The 18,012-nt window shown below is 43.9% G+C and overlaps 2 protein-coding genes across 2 annotated transcripts in view; one reads left to right on the top strand and one right to left on the bottom strand.

The window, feature by feature from the left end:
• LOC124804893 (centrosomal protein of 135 kDa-like) overlaps window positions 1-18,012 on the bottom strand; it is a 412,291-nt gene that overhangs the window by 128,953 nt on the left and 265,326 nt on the right. The gene's annotated exons all lie outside the window — the stretch shown is intronic.
• LOC124804894 overlaps window positions 17,576-18,012 on the top strand; it is a 119,341-nt gene continuing 118,904 nt past the window's right edge. The window contains exon 1 of the mRNA XM_047265267.1: window positions 17,576-17,617. The gene's annotated coding sequence lies outside the window, so the exon portion shown is untranslated. The remainder of the gene's footprint in view (window positions 17,618-18,012) is intronic.

Below are 18,012 nucleotides of genomic sequence, written 5' to 3' on the forward strand. Positions count from 1 at the left end.
AGCCAATTTCCACTTCTTGCGCAATAAAATATCTTGTCTAAAGCATTTTGCAATTAGCTTTGAATTTCTGATGATTTTACTGGACTATAAATGACAGTATCATCTCTGTAAACAATCTACGAGGGTTGATCAGATAGTCTCATAAATCGTATATATAGATTACGTACAGCAGAGGACATTTATTGCTTCGTTGTGGGACCCCAGATATTACTTCCGTTTCACTAGATGATCTCAAATTCCTTCGAACTGTGACTTTTCTGACAGGAAAGCACGGATACAGCCTCACACTTTATAAACCTGAAATTTTTCCCAACACATGGGGAGGCCTTAGTAACCATTTAAAAGAAAGATTACCGAATTACTCACCTGCTACAAAAACCCATCACTGATTGCTATAGAAGGGAAATCGCGGGGCGATTGTGTTCCTATAAATTGAACAGGGAAAACTTAACATGTTGATTTCTCTTATAAAATCATTTTGTGGGATTCAAAACACGCTGATGCGTTACTGAAGTACAGAATCACCGGGTGATAAAAGTCAGAATAATTTTGATACTCGTTAAGCATATTAATTTAAAAGAAATCCCAAGATGGCGTGCAGCGTTGAAGCGAAAAGAGCCGTTAGTTGAAATTGGCATCTTCGCCACACTGGCGTGGAGAAATCCTTTTTTCTCCGTACGCTCGAGTGGCGCCTCTTCGGAATGGACAACCTAAGATCCTGAGAATCTACATCTACATCTATACTCCGCGAGCCACCTTACGGTGTGTGGCGGAGGGTACTTATTGTACCACTATCTGATCCCCCCTTCCCTGTTCCATTCACGAATTGTGCGTGGGAAGAACGACTGCTTGTAAGTCTCCGTATTTGCTCTAATTTCTCGGATCTTTTCGTTGTGATCATTACGCGAGATATATGTGGGCGGTAGTAATATGTTGCCCATCTCTTCCCGGAATGTGCTCTCTCGTAATTTCGATAATAAACCTCTCCGTATTGCGTAACGCCTTTCTTGAAGTGTCCGCCACTGGAGCTTGTTCAGCATCTCCGTAACGCTCTCGCGCTGACTAAATGTCCCCATGACGAATCGCGCTGCTTTTCGCTGGATCATGTCTATCTCTTCTATTAATCCAACCTGGTAAGGGTCCCATACTGATGAGCAATACTCAAGAATCGGACGAACAAGCGTTTTGTAAGCTACTTCTTTCGTCGATGAGTCACATTTTCTTAGAATTCTTCCTATGAATCTCAACCTGGCGCCTGCTTTTCCCACTATTTGTTTTATGTGATCATTCCACTTCAGATCGCTCCGGATAGTAACTCCTAAGTATTTTACGGTCGTTACCGCTTCCAATGATTTACCACCTATGGCATAATCGTACTGGAATGGATTTCTGCCCCTATGTATGCGCATTATATTACATTTATCTACGTTTAGGGAAAGCTGCCAGCTGTCGCACCATGCATTAATCCTCTGCAGGTCCTCCTGGAGTACGTACGAGTCTTCTGATGTTGCTACTTTCTTGTAGACAACCGTGTCATCTGCAAATAGCCTCACGGAGCTACCGATGTTGTCAACTAAGTCATTTATGTATATTGTAAACAATAAAGGTCCTATCACGCTTCCCTGCGGTACTCCCGAAATTACCTCTACATCTGCAGATTTTGAACCGTTAAGAATGACATGTTGTGTTCTTTCTTCTAGGAAATCCTGAATCCAATCACAAACCTGGTCCGATATTCCGTAAGCTCGTATTTTTTTCACTAAACGTAAGTGCGGAACCGTATCAAATGCCTTCCTGAAGTCCAGGAATACGGCATCAATCTGCTCGCCAGTGTCTACGGCACTGTGAATTTCTTGGGCAAATAGGGCGAGCTGAGTTTCACATGATCTCTGTTTGCGGAATCCATGTTGGTTATGATGAAGGAGATTTGTATTATCTAAGAACGTCATAATACGAGAACACAAAACATGTTCCACTATTCTACAACAGATTGACGTAAGCGAAATAGGCCTATAATTATTCGCATCTGATTTATGACCCTTCTTGAAAATGGGAACGACCTGCCCTTTCTTCCAGTCGCTAGGTACTTTACGTTCTTCCAGCGATCTACGATAAATTGCTGATAGAAAGGGGGCAAGTTCTTTAGCATAATCACTGTAGAATCTTAAGGGTATCTCGTCTGGTCCGGATGCTTTTCCGCTACTAAGTGATAGCAGTTGTTTTTCAATTCCGATATAGTTTATTTCAATATTTTCCATTTTGGCGTCCGTGCGACGGCTGAAGTCAGGGACCGTGTTACGATTTTCCGCAGTGAAACAGTTTCGGAACACTGAATTCAGTATTTCTGCCTTTCTTCGGTCGTCCTCTGTTTCGGTGCCATCGTGGTCAACGAGTGACTGAATAGGGGATTTAGATCCGCTTACCGATTTTACATATGACCAAAACTTTTTAGGGTTCTTGTTTAGATTGTTTGCCAATGTTTTATGTTCGAATTCGTTGAATGCTTCTCTCATTGCTCTCTTTACGCTCTTTTTCGCTTCGATCAGCTTTTCCTTATCAGCTATGATTCGACTACTCTTAAACCTATGATGAATCGCACCCACCCCAGTGTATAAAAGTATCAGGAGAGGTCCAGGTAGGCTCATCTGCATGTTTCGCTCCGGGGACTGTTTTACCAGTGGAGACATACCACCTAAGCAGCATTAATGACCAAGCTGGTTTTGGATCGTTCGTGATAACTGGTGCAGAAGTCTGCCGCCATCTTAGCTAGCAGCGTTTCGTGGCCTCCATCACCTTGACGTCTGATGTTGTCTCGTCTTTTTCTCAAAACTACTTTCTATGTTTTCAATTGGAACTTCCTACGAATTAGACGAACTTTTTATTCATCTTTTGTATTTTTGATTCACAAATTCATACTTCTGTGGAGGACAGGCTATTACTATGGTCAATCCGCCATTGTGGATTGGTGCTGTCCCACTCTGTAAAGACTGCTTCCCATTTCACTTGGGTTTATGGTTCAATATAAACAAAAATTAATTAACCTTTTGCCTCTCTGTAATTTCTGTCCTTCCTCCTACTGATAATTCTGCAACACTTTTCGGCTTCAGCAGGTTCCCTTCTCCAATGCTGTCAAGGTCAAAGAGGCAGGAAGATCTTTCAGGTAAGCTGTTAGTTATCTGCGGGTAAGTGAGGAAAAGTCACAAGCAGCAGGTCCGATAGTTACGAAGAGTGTTTCACCATTTCAGTTTGCTCTCTGTTTGACGTGATTCTATTCACACTAACGTACTAGTACACACTAAACTTCATTTAAAGCTCCAGTCTTGAGTTGTCGACTCAGCGGTGAAGCACTCACAAACAAAGAAGCCCGTCAGTCACACAATGAGACGACCAACCCCCCCCCCCCCCCCTCCCACTATTTTCTTGTCATCGGTCTTCTTACTGGTTCGATGTGTCCCGCCACAAATTCCTCTCTTGTACCGACCTCTTGATGTCTGAGTAGCACTTGCACCCTACAACCTCAATTATTCGTTGGATGTATTCCAGTATCTGTATCCCCCAAGGTTTTCACCTTCTTCAGCTCCCTCTGGTACCATAAAACTTATTCTCCCATGCCTTAATGGATGTCTTCGCCGTTTCTGCGAAGAACCTCCTCGTTTCTTATCGGTTCACCTCATTTTCAATAGCGTTCTACAGCACCACATCTCAAACGCTTCGTTTCTCCTCTTTTCTGGTTTTCCCACGATACTCTATCGGCACTCAATTTGATTACAAGCTGCTTGCGAGGAACGTTGTCTAAAGCCTTCCGGAAATACAGAAATGTGGTATCTAGTTGAAACCCTATCGATAGCATTCATTACTTCATGAGAATAAAAAGCCAATTGTATTTGATAAACACGATGTTTTCTGAGTCTGTGCTGGTTATGTGACAACAGATCGTCGTCTTCGAGGTATTTCACAATGCCGGAACATTATATATTCCACACTTCTACTAAAAAACAATGTCAATGACGTGTGTCTACAATTAGTTAATTACTTCTGTTCCTTTTGCAGTGTATTGGTGTGAACTGTGAAACTTTGCAGTCTTAAGGTACGGATCTTTCGGCGAGCACGTGGTTATTTATGATTGTTAAAAATGGAGCTATTTCATCAGCATACTCTGAATGGAACATAACTGGTATACAATCTGGACTGCCAATCTTGCCTTCGTTAAGTGACTTAAGTTGCTTCACTGCAGAGAGGGTGTCTATCTCTAAATTACTCACGTTGGCAGTTATGCTTGATTTAAATATTCTGAATCTTCATCGGTGAAAGCATTTCTAAAATCGTAGTTTAGCAGCTCCGTTGAAGTGGCCCTGTCGTCGGTAACATTACCACTTCCATCACCCAGTGAAGGCATTGATTGCGTCTTGCCATTAACATATGACTAGAATCTATATGGATTATCTGCCAAATTTCGAGACGGAGTTTCATTCTGGAAACTATTAGAAGCATCTCGTATTGAAGTTTGCCCTAAGTTTCGAGCATCCGCAAACCGTCCCAATCTTGGAGAATATGGGATTTTATGAAATGATGACATGGTTGGAGACCGTGGCTGTTATTTGAAGACAAATGTTGATGGTGTTGATACAGCAACCAGCCACAAATTTATTTTAAGTTCCTTTATTCAAAGGGTACCGTTACCAGTTTCGAATCATTACGATTCATCGTCAGCCGGCTTTCATGCTTTCATTACAACATGTGCTGCGTTTTTTACTGGTTAGTTATCCTAATAATACATAATTATAAGCACGTCACAAAGATGGTTGAGTTACAGATTTGCATTGGGATGTGACTCAAGTGAAATGTCGGTTTGGAGTACTTGTTTTCATAGTTTTCATACAGCAGACAACGTTTGTAGTTTTCGCCGCTTTCACATCATTGCACACTTAAACTTGCATAATTGAGCGCTCCAGATTTGTGCAACGATAGAAATGTGGTGGAAATGCATTTAGTGACAAATCTGATTCGCTCAATAATGCAAGTTTGTGTGTGCAATGATGTGAATGTGGCGAAAACTAAAAACGTTGTCTGCTAGACGAAGACTATGGAAACAAGTACTCCAAACCGACATTTCACGTGAGTCACAAATCTTTAACTCAACCATCTTTGTGACGTGCTTATAATTATGTATTATTTATATTTTAGGATAACTATTCAGTAAAAAACGCAGCACATGTTGTAATGCATGCATGAAAGCCGTCTGACGATGAATCGTAATGATTCGAAACCGGTAACGGTTAAAAAAATTTGTGGCTGGTTGCCGTCTCAACACCATCAACATTTGATTTCGAGAATGTTAAAAAAAATATGGCAAGCTCTTTTCGTTTTTTCTGCAACCGTGTCCTGACCTATTTTAAGTAAATGAGGGATATCCAGAATGAGATTTTCACTCTGCAGCGGAGTGTGCGCTGATATGAAACTTCCTGGCAGATTAAAACTGTGTGCCCGACCGAGACTCGAACTCGGGACCTTTGCCTTTCGCGGGCAAGTGCTCTACCATCTGAGCTACCGACGCACGACTCACGCCCGGTACTCACAGCTTTACTTCTGCCAGTACCTCGTCTCCTACCTTCCAAACTTTACAGAAGCTCTCCTGCGAACCTTGCAGAACTAGCACTCCTGAAAGAACGGATATGGCGGAGACATGGCTTAGCCACAGCCTGGGGGATGTTTCCAGAATGAGATTTTCACTCTGCAGCGGAGTGTGCGCTGATATGAAACTTCCTGGCAGATTAAAACTGTGTGCCCGACCGAGACTCGAACTCGGGACCTTTGCCTTTCGCGGGCAAATGCTCTACCATCTGAGCTACCGACGCACGACTCACGCCCGGTACTCACAGCTTTACTTCTGCTAAGCCATGTCTCCGCCATATCCGTTCTTTCAGGAGTGCTAGTTCTGCAAGGTTCGCAGGAGAGCTTCTGTAAAGTTTGGAAGGTAGGAGACGAGGTACTGGCAGAAGTAAAGCTGTGAGTACCGGGCGTGAGTCGTGCGTCGGTAGCTCAGATGGTAGAGCACTTGCCCGCGAAAGGCAAAGGTCCCGAGTTCGAGTCTCGGTCGGGCACACAGTTTTAATCTGCCAGGAAGTTTCATATCAGCGCACACTCCGCTGCAGAGTGAAAATCTCATTCTGGAAACATCCCCCAGGCTGTGGCTAAGCCATGTCTCCGCCATATCCGTTCTTTCAGGAGTGCTAGTTCTGCAAGGTTCGCAGGAGAGCTTCTGTAAAGTTTGGAAGGTAGGAGACGAGGTACTGGCAGAAGTAAAGCTGTGAGTACCGGGCGTGAGTCGTGCGTCGGTAGCTCAGATGGTAGAGCACTTGCCCGCGAAAGGCAAAGGTCCCGAGTTCGAGTCTCGGTCGGGCACACAGTTTTAATCTGCCAGGAAGTTTCATATCAGCGCACACTCCGCTGCAGAGTGAAAATCTCATTCTGGAAACATCCCCCAGGCTGTGGCTAAGCCATGTCTCCGCCATATCCGTTCTTTCAGGAGTGCTAGTTCTGCAAGGTTCGCAGAAGAGCTTCTGTAAAGTTTGGAAGGTAGGAGACGAGGTACTGGCAGAAGTAAAGCTGTGAGTACCGGGCGTGAGTCGTGCGTCGGTAGCTCAGATGGTAGAGCATTTGCCCGCGAAAGGCAAAGGTCCCGAGTTCGAGTCTCGGTCGGGCACACAGTTTTAATCTGCCAGGAAGTTTCATATCAGCGCACACTCCGCTGCAGAGTGAAAATCTCATTCTGGAAACATCCCCCAGGCTGTGGCTAAGCCATGTCTCCGCCATATCCGTTCTTTCAGGAGTGCTAGTTCTGCAAGGTTCGCAGGAGAGCTTCTGTAAAGTTTGGAAGGTAGGAGACGAGGTACTGGCAGAAGTAAAGCTGTGAGTACCGGGCGTGAGTCGTGCGTCGGTAGCTCAGATGGTAGAGCACTTGCCCGCGAAAGGCAAAGGTCCCGAGTTCGAGTCTCGGTCGGGCACACAGTTTTAATCTGCCAGGAAGTTTCAAATGAGGGATATATTTCATTTCTTAATAATTTACGAGGCACAAAATTCTCAATTGCCATCAACGGTATTCCTATGAATTTGAGCAATAGTTGATCGACACTTACATAGTTATTCATGTAGGAAAAACAGACTGTCTCTTAGAAAGGCGACAAACTAATTTTATGTTGTTGTTGTTGTTGTTGTTGTTGTTGTTGTCTTCAGTCCTGAGACTGGTTTGATGCAGCTCTCCATGCTATTCTATCCTGTGCAAGCTGCTTCATCTCCCAGTACCTACCGCAACCTACATCCCTCTGAAACTGCTTAGTGTAGTCATCTCTTGGTCTCCCTCTACGATTTTTACCCTCCACGCTGCCCTCCAATACTAAATTGGTGATCCCTTGATGCCTCAGAACATGTCCTACCAACCGATCTCTTCTTCTGGTCAAGTTGTGCCACAAACTTCTCTTCTCCCCAATCCTATTCAATACTTCCTCATTAGTTATGTGATCTACCCATCTAATCTTCAGCATTCTTCTGTAGCACCACATTTCGAAAGCTTCTATTCTCTTCTTGTCCAAACTATTTATCGTCCATGTTTCACTTCCATACATGGCTACACTCCATACAAATACTTTCAGAAATGACTTCCTGACACTTAAATCTATACTCGATGTTAACAAATTTCTCTTCTTCAGAAACGCTTTCCTACCCATTGCCAGTCTACATTTTATATCCCCTCTACTTCGACCATCATCAGTTATTTTGCTCCCCAAATAGCAAAACTCCTTTACTACTTTAAGTGTCTCATTTCCTAATCTAATTCCCTCAGCATCACCCGACTTAATTCGACTACATTCCATTATCCTCGTTTTGCTTTTGTTGATGTTCATCTTATATCCTCCTTTCAAGACACTATCCATTCCGTTCAACTGCTCATCCAAGTCCTTTGCTGTCTCTGACAGAATTACGATGTCATCGGCGAACCTCAAAGTTTTTATTTCTTCTCCATAGATTTTAATACCTACTCCGAATTTTTCTTTTGTTTCCTTTACTGCTTGCTCAATATACAGATTGAATAACATCGGGGAGAGACCACAACCCTGTCTTACTCCCTTCCCAACCACTGCTTCCCTTTCATGTCCCTCGACTCTTATAACTGCCATCTGGTTTCTGTACAAATTGTAAATAGCCTTTCGCTCCCTGTATTTTACCCCTGCCACCTTCAGAATTTGAAAGAGAGTATTCCAGTCAACATTGTCAAAAGCTTTCCCTAAGTCTACAAATGCTAGAAACGTAGGTTTGCCTTTCCTTAATCTATTTTCTAAAGTAAGTCGTCGGGTCAGTATTGCCTCCAACATTTCTACGGAATCCAAACTGATCTTCCCCGAGGTCGGCTTCTACTAGGTTTTCCATTCGTCTGTAAAGAATTCGTGTTAGTATTTTGCAGCTGTGACTTATTAAACTGATAGTTCGGTAATTTTCACATCTGTCAACACCTGCTTTCTTTGGGATTGGAATTATTATATTCTTCTTGAAGTCTGAGGGTATTTCGCCTGTCTCATACATCTTGCCCACCAAATGGTAGAGTTTTGTCAGGACTGGCTCTCCCAAGGCCGTCAGTAGTTCCAATGGAATGTTGTCTACTCCGGGGCCCTTGTTTCGACTCAGGTCTTTCAGTGTTCTGTCAAACTCTTCACGCAGTATCGTATCTCCCATTTCATCTTCATCTACATCCTCTTCCATTTCCATAATAATGTCCTCAAGTACATCGCCCTTGTATAGACCCTCTATATACTCCTTCCACCTTTCTGCTTTCCCTTCTTTGCTTAGAACTGGGTTTACGTCTGAGCTCTTGATGTTCATACAAGTGGTTCTCTTATCTCCAAAGGTCTCTTTACTTTTCCTGTAGGCAGTATCTATCTTACCCCTAGTGAGATAAGCCTCTACATCCTTACATTTGTCCTCTAGCCATCTCTGCTTAGTCATTTTGCACTTCCTGTCGATCTCATTTTTGAGACGTCTGTATTCGTTTTTGCCTGCTTCATTTACTGCATTTTTATATTTTCTCCTTTCATCAATTAAATTTAATATTTCTTCTGTTACCCAAGGATTTCTACTAGCCCTCGTCTTTTTACCTACTTGATCCTCTGCTGCCTTCACTACTTCATCCCTCAGAGCTACCCATTCTTCTTCTACTGTATTTCTTTCCCCCATTCCTGTCAATTGCTCCCTTATGCTCTCCCTGAATCTCTGTACAACCTCTGGTTCTTTTAGTTTATCCAGGTCCCATCTCCTTAAATTCCCACCTTTTTGCAGTTTCTTCAGTTTTAATCTACAGGTCATAACCAATCGATTGTGGTCAGAGCCCACATCTGCCCCTGGAAATGTCTTCCAATTTAAAACCTGGTTCCTAAATCTCTGTCTTACCATTATATAATCTATCTGAAGCCTGTCAGTATCTTCAGGCTTCTTCCATGTATACAGCCTTCTTTTATGATTCTTGAACCAAGTGTTAGCTATGCTTAAGTTGTGCTCTGTGCAAAATTCTACCAGGCGGCTTCCTCTTTCATTTCTTTCCCCCAGTCCATATTCACCTACTACGTTTCCTTCTCTCCCTTTTCCTACTACCGAATTCCAGTCACCCATGACTATTAAATTTTCGTCACCCTTCACTATCTGAATTATTTCTTTTATTTGATCATACATTTCTTCAATTTCTTCGTCATCTGCAGAGCTAGTTGGCATATAAACTTGTACTACTGTAGTAGGTGTGGGCTTCGTATCTCTCTTGGCCACAATAATGCGTTCACTATGCTGTTTGTAGTAGCTTCCCGCATTCCTATTTTCCTATTCATTATTAAACCTACTCCTGCATTACCCCTATTTGATTTTGTGTTTATAACCCTGTAGTCACCTGACCAGAAGTCTTGTTCCTCCTGCCACCGAACTTCACTAATTCCCACTATATCTAACTTTAACCTATCCATTTCCCTTTTTAAATTTTCTAACCTACCTGCCCGATTACGGGATCTGACATTCCACGCTCCGATCCGTAGAACGCCAGTTTTCTTTCTTCTGATAACGACATCCTCTTGAGTAGTCGCCGCCCGGAGTTCCGAATGGGGGACTATTTTACCTCCGGAATACTTTACCCAAGAGGACGCCATCATCATTTAATCATACAGTAAAGCTGCATGCCCTCGGGAAAAATTACGGCCGTAGTTTCCCCTTGCTTTCAGCCGTTCGCAGTACCAGCACATCAATGCCGTTTTGGTTATTGTTACAAGGCCAGATCAGTCAATCATCCAGACTGTTGCCCCTGCAACTACTGAAAAGGCTGCTGCCCTCTTCAGGAACCACACGTTTGTCTGGCCTCTCAACAGATACCCCTCCGTTGTGGTTGCACCTACGGTACGGCTATTTGTATCGCTGAGGCACGCAAGCCTCCCCAGCAACGGCAAGGTCCATGGTTCATGGGGGGGTACTAATTTTATATGCTTTTTTAAATACGGTAATTGCGTTTATTTTTGGTGGATTTTAATGTTATTGTACTGAATTGCGCTAAAACGACTTTGAGCTCACGAATTCCTGTACCTGTCATTACTCCCTCTCATTGCGATAGCGTACTAGACCTCTTAGCGGGCAAGCAACTTGGGCAAATATTTTCATTTCGTGTGGGCTCCTGAAGTAAACGTTCAATATAATTTTCGCAGAAAGCATTTACTACAATTTCGAGTTATGCTTTAAGTCTAGAACCGCCTGTAAATGTGCGTTTTTGCCAACATATCGAGGATAGATTGAAATTAACAGCAATATAATTGTACGAGTCGGATATCTATTCTAAATGACACTCAAATTTTCCTTGAATCTTACAACAACTAATTCATCTGAGTCCGGGCTCGGTAAAAGAAATCAGTTCTTAATTCATTTTGTATAACTTCTACCAAACAAATCAGTAACTGCTTTCTACTTTAATTTCACTACAACGTTAAATACTTCGAACAGCATCAAACACGCCATCACCAACGACGGATTTAGTCTGACCTGTTCGTGTACCTTTATGTCCTTGGTATAAACTTAGGCTGAACTCATGTCCGGCATTAGCCAGCTTGCGGTACCTATTCCGATTTGTGCTTCAGTGCTGCCTATGGGCGTTTTGAGCTCTGGCCCTTTCCTCACACAGCTACGACAGTTTAAATCTATAACACCCGTTTTCTAGCTCTACCTTTGTTCTGTGTTTGACCTGCTCCCTTTGTGACTGTATCACTGATTGAACTTTCTCGAGACCTAACCTAGAAAACCGCTCATTCCACACCACACACCATCCGCTACGACTGTGGGTGGTGGACGCCAGATCTATCAAGTAGATGCTGCCGCCTCTTCACCCCATGATGCAAGTCTGCGAATCTGCAGCCTATACGGACGCAGAAACATCTGAGCCTCTGATTCAGACTTTTGACTCGGATCTGTACCGAAGAGCCGCCTTCGGTTTTGTAACGATCAGAAAAACTACAGAATGAAGAAATCATAGAATTGTACTGGCCCAGACGAATTGACAGAAGAAAACAGAGGAAATATGGCCAAAGGTTACAGGCAGTGTATCACCACAAACAGTGTGGAAGAAATTACTGGAACCTTGGCTGATATTTTGAGTTGCCATGCGTAGTATACCGCTGACACCTTATCACAGAAAACAGAGAGTTTGCATGGCCTAGACACAGCGATAACTGGGATATGAAGTGGTGTTCAGCGACGAGTCCCGCTTCTGTTTGTGGCGGTCAGATCGACGCAAACTGGTCCGTAGACCACCTGGTGAAATGTCACAAGAAGCAGATATTATCTCGAGACACATCCCCATCTATAATGTTATCGGGATCAACTGGATATGATAACAGGACTGATGTTACTGGTAGGCTGAATGCTCGTCAGTATGTGCCAAGGATAGTCAACCCTGTCGCCAGGCCTTCATGACAACGGTACCAAATAGCACATCCTAGAAGGTTAATGGACGATCCCATACTGTAGTTTACACCATAATTGCCTTAAGAATGTACAGATCCTCGCGTAGCCTCCCAAGCACCAGATTTATCACTCGCGATTGGACGACGTATGTTTTCATATCATATTCTCGCAATCTGCTCCAGGCATGGAAAGAAATTCCTCAAGGTGACATTCGGAGACTATTTGTTCACATCCCACAGCGAATAAGGTTTCGAATCATCGAATACCCATTATGCGATGAACATTCTCACAATGGTTGATGAAATATCGAACTCGTGTTCAAGGTATAACACTCTCCATTTTCATCGGTGTAGTCATACGTCATTTCCTTAACATTCGCAGTCACTAGCCCGCGTGCGACAGGAATGTAGTTATAAGACGTTTAAATGCAGTGGCTATAACAAACGATGAATTATTGTGCAAAGACAGATTTAGACCAGACTTTCACCTCTCATACCAGTGCTAAAGGAGCCATACACCGAACAAAGAAATCAGCGACTATGAACAAAACAATGCGCGAAGAACATGTGCTTCACTCTTCAGCGTGAATGAAAATAGACACCACAACTTAAACGTTATTCAACCCTACACGTTTCAATGCAAGAATACGAATAAACACGGAAAGTCCCAGAAGAAGCTGAAAGTAGGCACGAGGACTGTACATTTTTTAGCCATATCACTGCAGATTGCACATTAACGGTGTTTGAGGTATAGTAGCGCCTTTAATGGTAAACTTGCTTAGAAAGTGGAAGAGTGAAAATAGTTTTATCTGTTGGGGTATCAAAACTTCCGAGAGAAAACCACTGATGTTCTACGTCGTTGTTGGAAGATGTAATCGGCGGCCGGAGAATATAGTATGGTGTCCGCAACCAACGCTAGTCGGTACTTTCTCCCAGAGACGATGAAAGGTAGCAAGGAGGTACATCTGAAAAAATAAGTTGAGTCAGTATGCGTTTTCGCATAAATGGCAGGTGTATGGGTATAAAGAACAATTCTGTTTGTACAATATTAGTTCATATTTAACGTAACGTAGTGAACAACATCAAGGGAACAAATGTCAAAAGAATACGAAGGAAAAAAATGGCTGAGAACTTTCTGCGTAAACAGATCTTCTCAACAACTTCCACATACCAAGGAATACTGAGTAAGACCAACAGTTTGGTTTTAGGACGACGTCATTAACACTGTCAAAATAAGAAACCCAGTGTTAGAATTTTCACATGAGCTACAAAATAATTCCCAAAACGTACGTAATGTTCCCCATTGTTCCGCGTCGCATTTTCGTACTTAACCCATTCTCTGCATTTTCACAGTTATCTCTTTGCGGTAAACCAGTTTCGAGGTTTTCACACTGGTGCGGCATAAACTGACACCGAGTAACAACTCTGAGAAAGAAACGAGAAAATTAGGTTTCGCGGCTGAGCGCTACTCCTGTTGGGCCAGCATTCAGGGGCAAAGAGGGTGAGGGACATGATATGTGGAGGATGGGTGAAATCTGGAGAGAATTGGGAATGGCCTCGTTGAAACAATAATTTCGGCACTCGCCTGAGGTGATTCGAAGAAAGCATGTCAGAATGGACAGCGGAGGGGGGGATAACGCCTGAAATTTGGGAACAACATGAATAGATTCAAGGTTCAAGCAAATTCTGAGGGAGATCATAAAGGTAATGCACCTCTGCTTTGATTTTCTATACTTCACAGAACTCTCTTCGTACAGTATCTTCAAAACAGCATATTACCTCCTCTTGCACTAATAAGGGCATCCAACCTTATAGGCCCCGTGCTCTAGAAGAAACATCTCCCATTCTTCAAGGAGGGCCTCCCGTAGATCCTGTAAGGTCTCTGGATAGTGCTGAAGGGCCCTTCTCCCCTGGCAGTCCCATAAATGATCGAGAGGATTCAAATCAGGGATTCAAGCAGGCGAAGTCATAGTATGAACTACATTCATCCAAGGATTCTTGCCCAATGCTCACAGTATCTTGCCACGAACTGCAAAGCTTTTGTGTAAAGCCATCACCAATAACTGCAGCGAAAGGCACAAAACGCTCCAAAAGGATTTCTTCCGCAGACCGATGTGCTAGCTGTAAGGCTCGCATGTTCCACGAAGACCAAATCCAACCTTGCAGTACTAGTGATTCCTGCCCACGCCATCATAGACCCACACTGAGAAGACGTCCTGGTTGAGAATTGGCGAGGCGAATAGCTTTCCCCAGGGTTTTTCTAAACCCTATATCTAACGTCAGGTGATCACAGGCCAAGTCACGCGACTCGTGGGTGAACACTACTTGCTGTCGTTGTTGCACTATCCAGCCGCGATATTCGCTTGTGAAATTCAGTCGTCCTCTGCGATGCTTTCTGGAGAGTTCTGGTTCCGCAACATATCTTCTGATTTGAAGATTGGCTTCTTCCACTCTTCTTCGGACGATTTTCTGACTAACATTGATCCCTCGAACTTGGTGGGGGTCGATTTCGTGCTTCAAGCGGTGGCAGAGTGACGGTTGTGGAGAACCTGAAATCGTAGGAGGTAGTCATCTCTTGCCGATGTCATGTTCTCGGACCTGATCCTGATTTTCTTTTATAGCCAGCAGTTTCCATGAACCTTTTTACGACTTGTAAATCGTGGAAAGTGGTAAATCGTGGAAAGTGTAGTTCTCAACATTTCTGCAATGTAATGCATATTGCAACCATCTTCCACCACAACAGCAGCTTTTGCAGTAATGTCCCCGCTCAATGGCATGTTTACTACAGAAAGCTGATTAATCACAGAAAAATCATAAAAATTCATAAGACTTAAAGAGGAAGAACACAAGGTACAAAAATAAGTTGTTACAAGAGCGGGAAAACCTTATTGCCTCACATCCAGTGAGAAGTTCTTTTTTTCATGTTGCGAAAAGGCATTAAGGCTAGTTAAATAATCTTCAGACATTTCAGTGTTAGCTCACAAAGCGAAGTCCATAACATACCAATAATATATCCCATCTAGAAATAAAGGATAAATGGCTATACTTTGATTAAATAGGTAATTACACATCATTTATTATGGGTGGCGTTTTTAGTGCCAGTCAACACAAATAAATAAGACTCCTTTGCAGATTAGGACAAAATAGACGAAAGAAGGAAAGAACTAAACAATCAAACAAACAAACTGCCAAGTTTCTAGTCCTGTAGTAATAAATACGTTCAGTATGTACATGAGAGGCAAACAAAAGACACTGTTCACGATCTACAGCTGTACGAAATATTTCGAAATTTATTCGCTGACTGCGAATTCCATGATTTCAGCTATATTAGGTAGTTGTGGCGACCGTTCACGATAAGCGGCAAATTCGGGTTCGAGTTCCGGTCCGGCACAAATTTTTACCTAATACCATGGAATTCACAGTGAGCGAATAAATTTCAGAGTATTTCGTACAGGTGTGGCTCGTCAGTAGTGTCTGTTCTTTCAAACATGCATGCAATTATTATAAGCCTGTGCGGGCACACGACGGTAACAACACTGACCTCGGTTCTTCATTGTCTCATTCTCCCTGTTGTGGGAATCCAAATAATGTTGGGAGTATTAGGTGACGAATGTAGGGGAGGATGTAGAAAGTATGACATACATTGAAGCGCCAAAGAAAATGGTATAGGCAAGCGTCCTCAAATACAGAGATACGTAAACAAGCAGAATACGGTGCTGCGGTCGGCTACGCCTATATAAGACAACAAGTGTCTGTCGCAGTTGTTAGATCGGATACTGCTGCTACAATGGCAGGTCATCAAGATTTAAGTGAGTTGGAACGTGGTGTTATAGTCGGCGCACGAGCGATGGGACAGAGCTTCTCCGAGGTAGGTATGAAGTGGGGATTTTCCCGCACGACCATTTCATTTCATGAATGTACCGTGAATATCACGAATCCGGTAAAGCGTCAAATCTCCGACTTCGCTGCGGCCGGAAAAAGATCCTGCAATAACGGGACCAACGACGACTGAAAAGTATCAAAAAAGGTTCAAATGGCTCTGAGCACTATGGGACTTAACGTCTGTGGTCATCAGTCCCCTACAATTTAGAACTACTTAAACCTAACTAACCTAAGGACATCACACACATCCATGTCCCGAGGCAGGATTCGAACCTGCGACCGTAGCGGTCACGCGGTTCCAGACTGAAGCGCCTAGAACCACACGGGCACACCGGCCGGCTGAAAAGTATCGTTCAACGTGACGGAAGTGCAAGCTTTCCGCAAATTGCTGTAGATTTCAAGGCTGCGAAGCATTCAACGAAACATCATCGATATGGGCCGAGTCATGTTTTCTTGATGACAGCAAGAAACAAAGCTTTACGCCTCGCCTGGACCCGTCAACGCCGAAAATGGACTGTTGATGAGAGGAAACATGTTGCCTGGTTGGAGGAGTCTCGTTTCAATATGTATCGAGCAGATGGATGTGTACGGGTATGGAGACAACCTCGTGAATCCATGAATGTGCATATGAACAGGGGAGTGTTCTAGTTGGTGGAGGCTCTGTAATGGTGTGGGGCGTGCGCAGTTTGAGTGATATGGGACCGGTGATAAGTCTAGATACGTCTCTTGACAAGTGACACGTACGTTAAGCATCCTGTCTGATCATCTGCATCCATTCATAACCATTGTGCATTCCGACGGGCTTGGGCTATTCTAGCATGACAATGCAACACCCCACACGTCCAGAATTGCTACAGAGTGGCTCCAGGAACACTCATCTGAGTTGAAACCCTTCCGCTGGCCCCCAAACTCCCCAAGACATAGACATTATTCAGCATACCTGGGATGCCTTGCAATGTGCTGTTCAGAAGAGATCACCACCCTGTCGTACTCTTACGATTTATGGACAGCGCTGCAGGATTCATGGCGTCAGTTCCCTCCAGCACTACTTCAGACATTAGTCGAGTCCATGGCAAGTCGTGTTGCGGCACTTCTGCGTGCTCGTGGTGGCCCTACACGATATTAGCCAGGTGTACCAGTTTTTGAAGGTTTGGCTCGACCCGGGGAACGTGCAACGGATAGCCCAAGTGGTTATGGCGGCCGCTCGCGATAAACGGGAAATCCCGATTCGAGTCACGGTCGGGCACAATTTTCGTATCCCACTACTGGGTAATTCAGTAGAAGATCCGTAACTAATATCGAGAAATTCGCAGTCAGCGAATAAATTTCGAAAAATACAATCAAGGCACACTACGTAAGTCATTGTAGTAACTCGAGTTCCCGATCCACATTCTGGAGGGAGACTGTTGCCTAAACAACCATTTGTGGCTCCAGTTAGTGAAAACTGACTTGACTGACGTATGCTGACGCGTACCTTGATCTATTTTGTGTACTGTCACGCTCTTGACGCACGCGGCTGCGCGTGTTTGTGTGTGTGGGGAGGATGGGGGGGTGGGGTGGCGCACCGCACGAGCACTGCAGATGTGCGCTCTCGGCTCCCCACCCTAGCACAAAGGCAGCGGGGCGGGCGAAGCGGCGCATGCGCACTCCCGGGGCCGCAGCCTCAACAGCAGTCACAGCGTGGCCAGGCGGCCGGTCGGCGGCAACCCAGCGCGGACCAAGTGGACTACCCACAGCTGCGCTCCGGACCAGCCGTTCTGTGGGTGAGTACGATGCTCAGCCGCTATCCAACAGCGGACGTAGGCGCGGTGCAAAACGCCGCATATGTGCTGTCACTTCACTTGATCTCATGTAACTGATATAGATAAAGCCATAGGTCACTATCTTCAGAAGGTCACCTATTTTGCTCTGAAGTACAGATATCAATTAATTTTCGGGAAAATGATAGTCAAATTTTCGACACCAATTCATCAGGCCGCTTGCGCTGTAACAAATGCAATGAGTCGATAGATACTGGGTAAGAGCATCGTCTAGAATTTTTGCGGCCGCGTTCAAATCCAGTCTCATGTATCTTTCTTATTTTTTGTTGCAAATGCCATGTAATTATTAAGAAAAGAAGTAAGCATTTGAAATCTTATTAAAAATAAATTTTATAGTC

The sequence above is a fragment of the Schistocerca piceifrons genome, chromosome 7 (genome assembly GCF_021461385.2).
Source record: "Schistocerca piceifrons isolate TAMUIC-IGC-003096 chromosome 7, iqSchPice1.1, whole genome shotgun sequence".
In the NCBI taxonomy this organism is placed as follows: Eukaryota; Metazoa; Arthropoda; class Insecta; order Orthoptera; family Acrididae; genus Schistocerca; species Schistocerca piceifrons.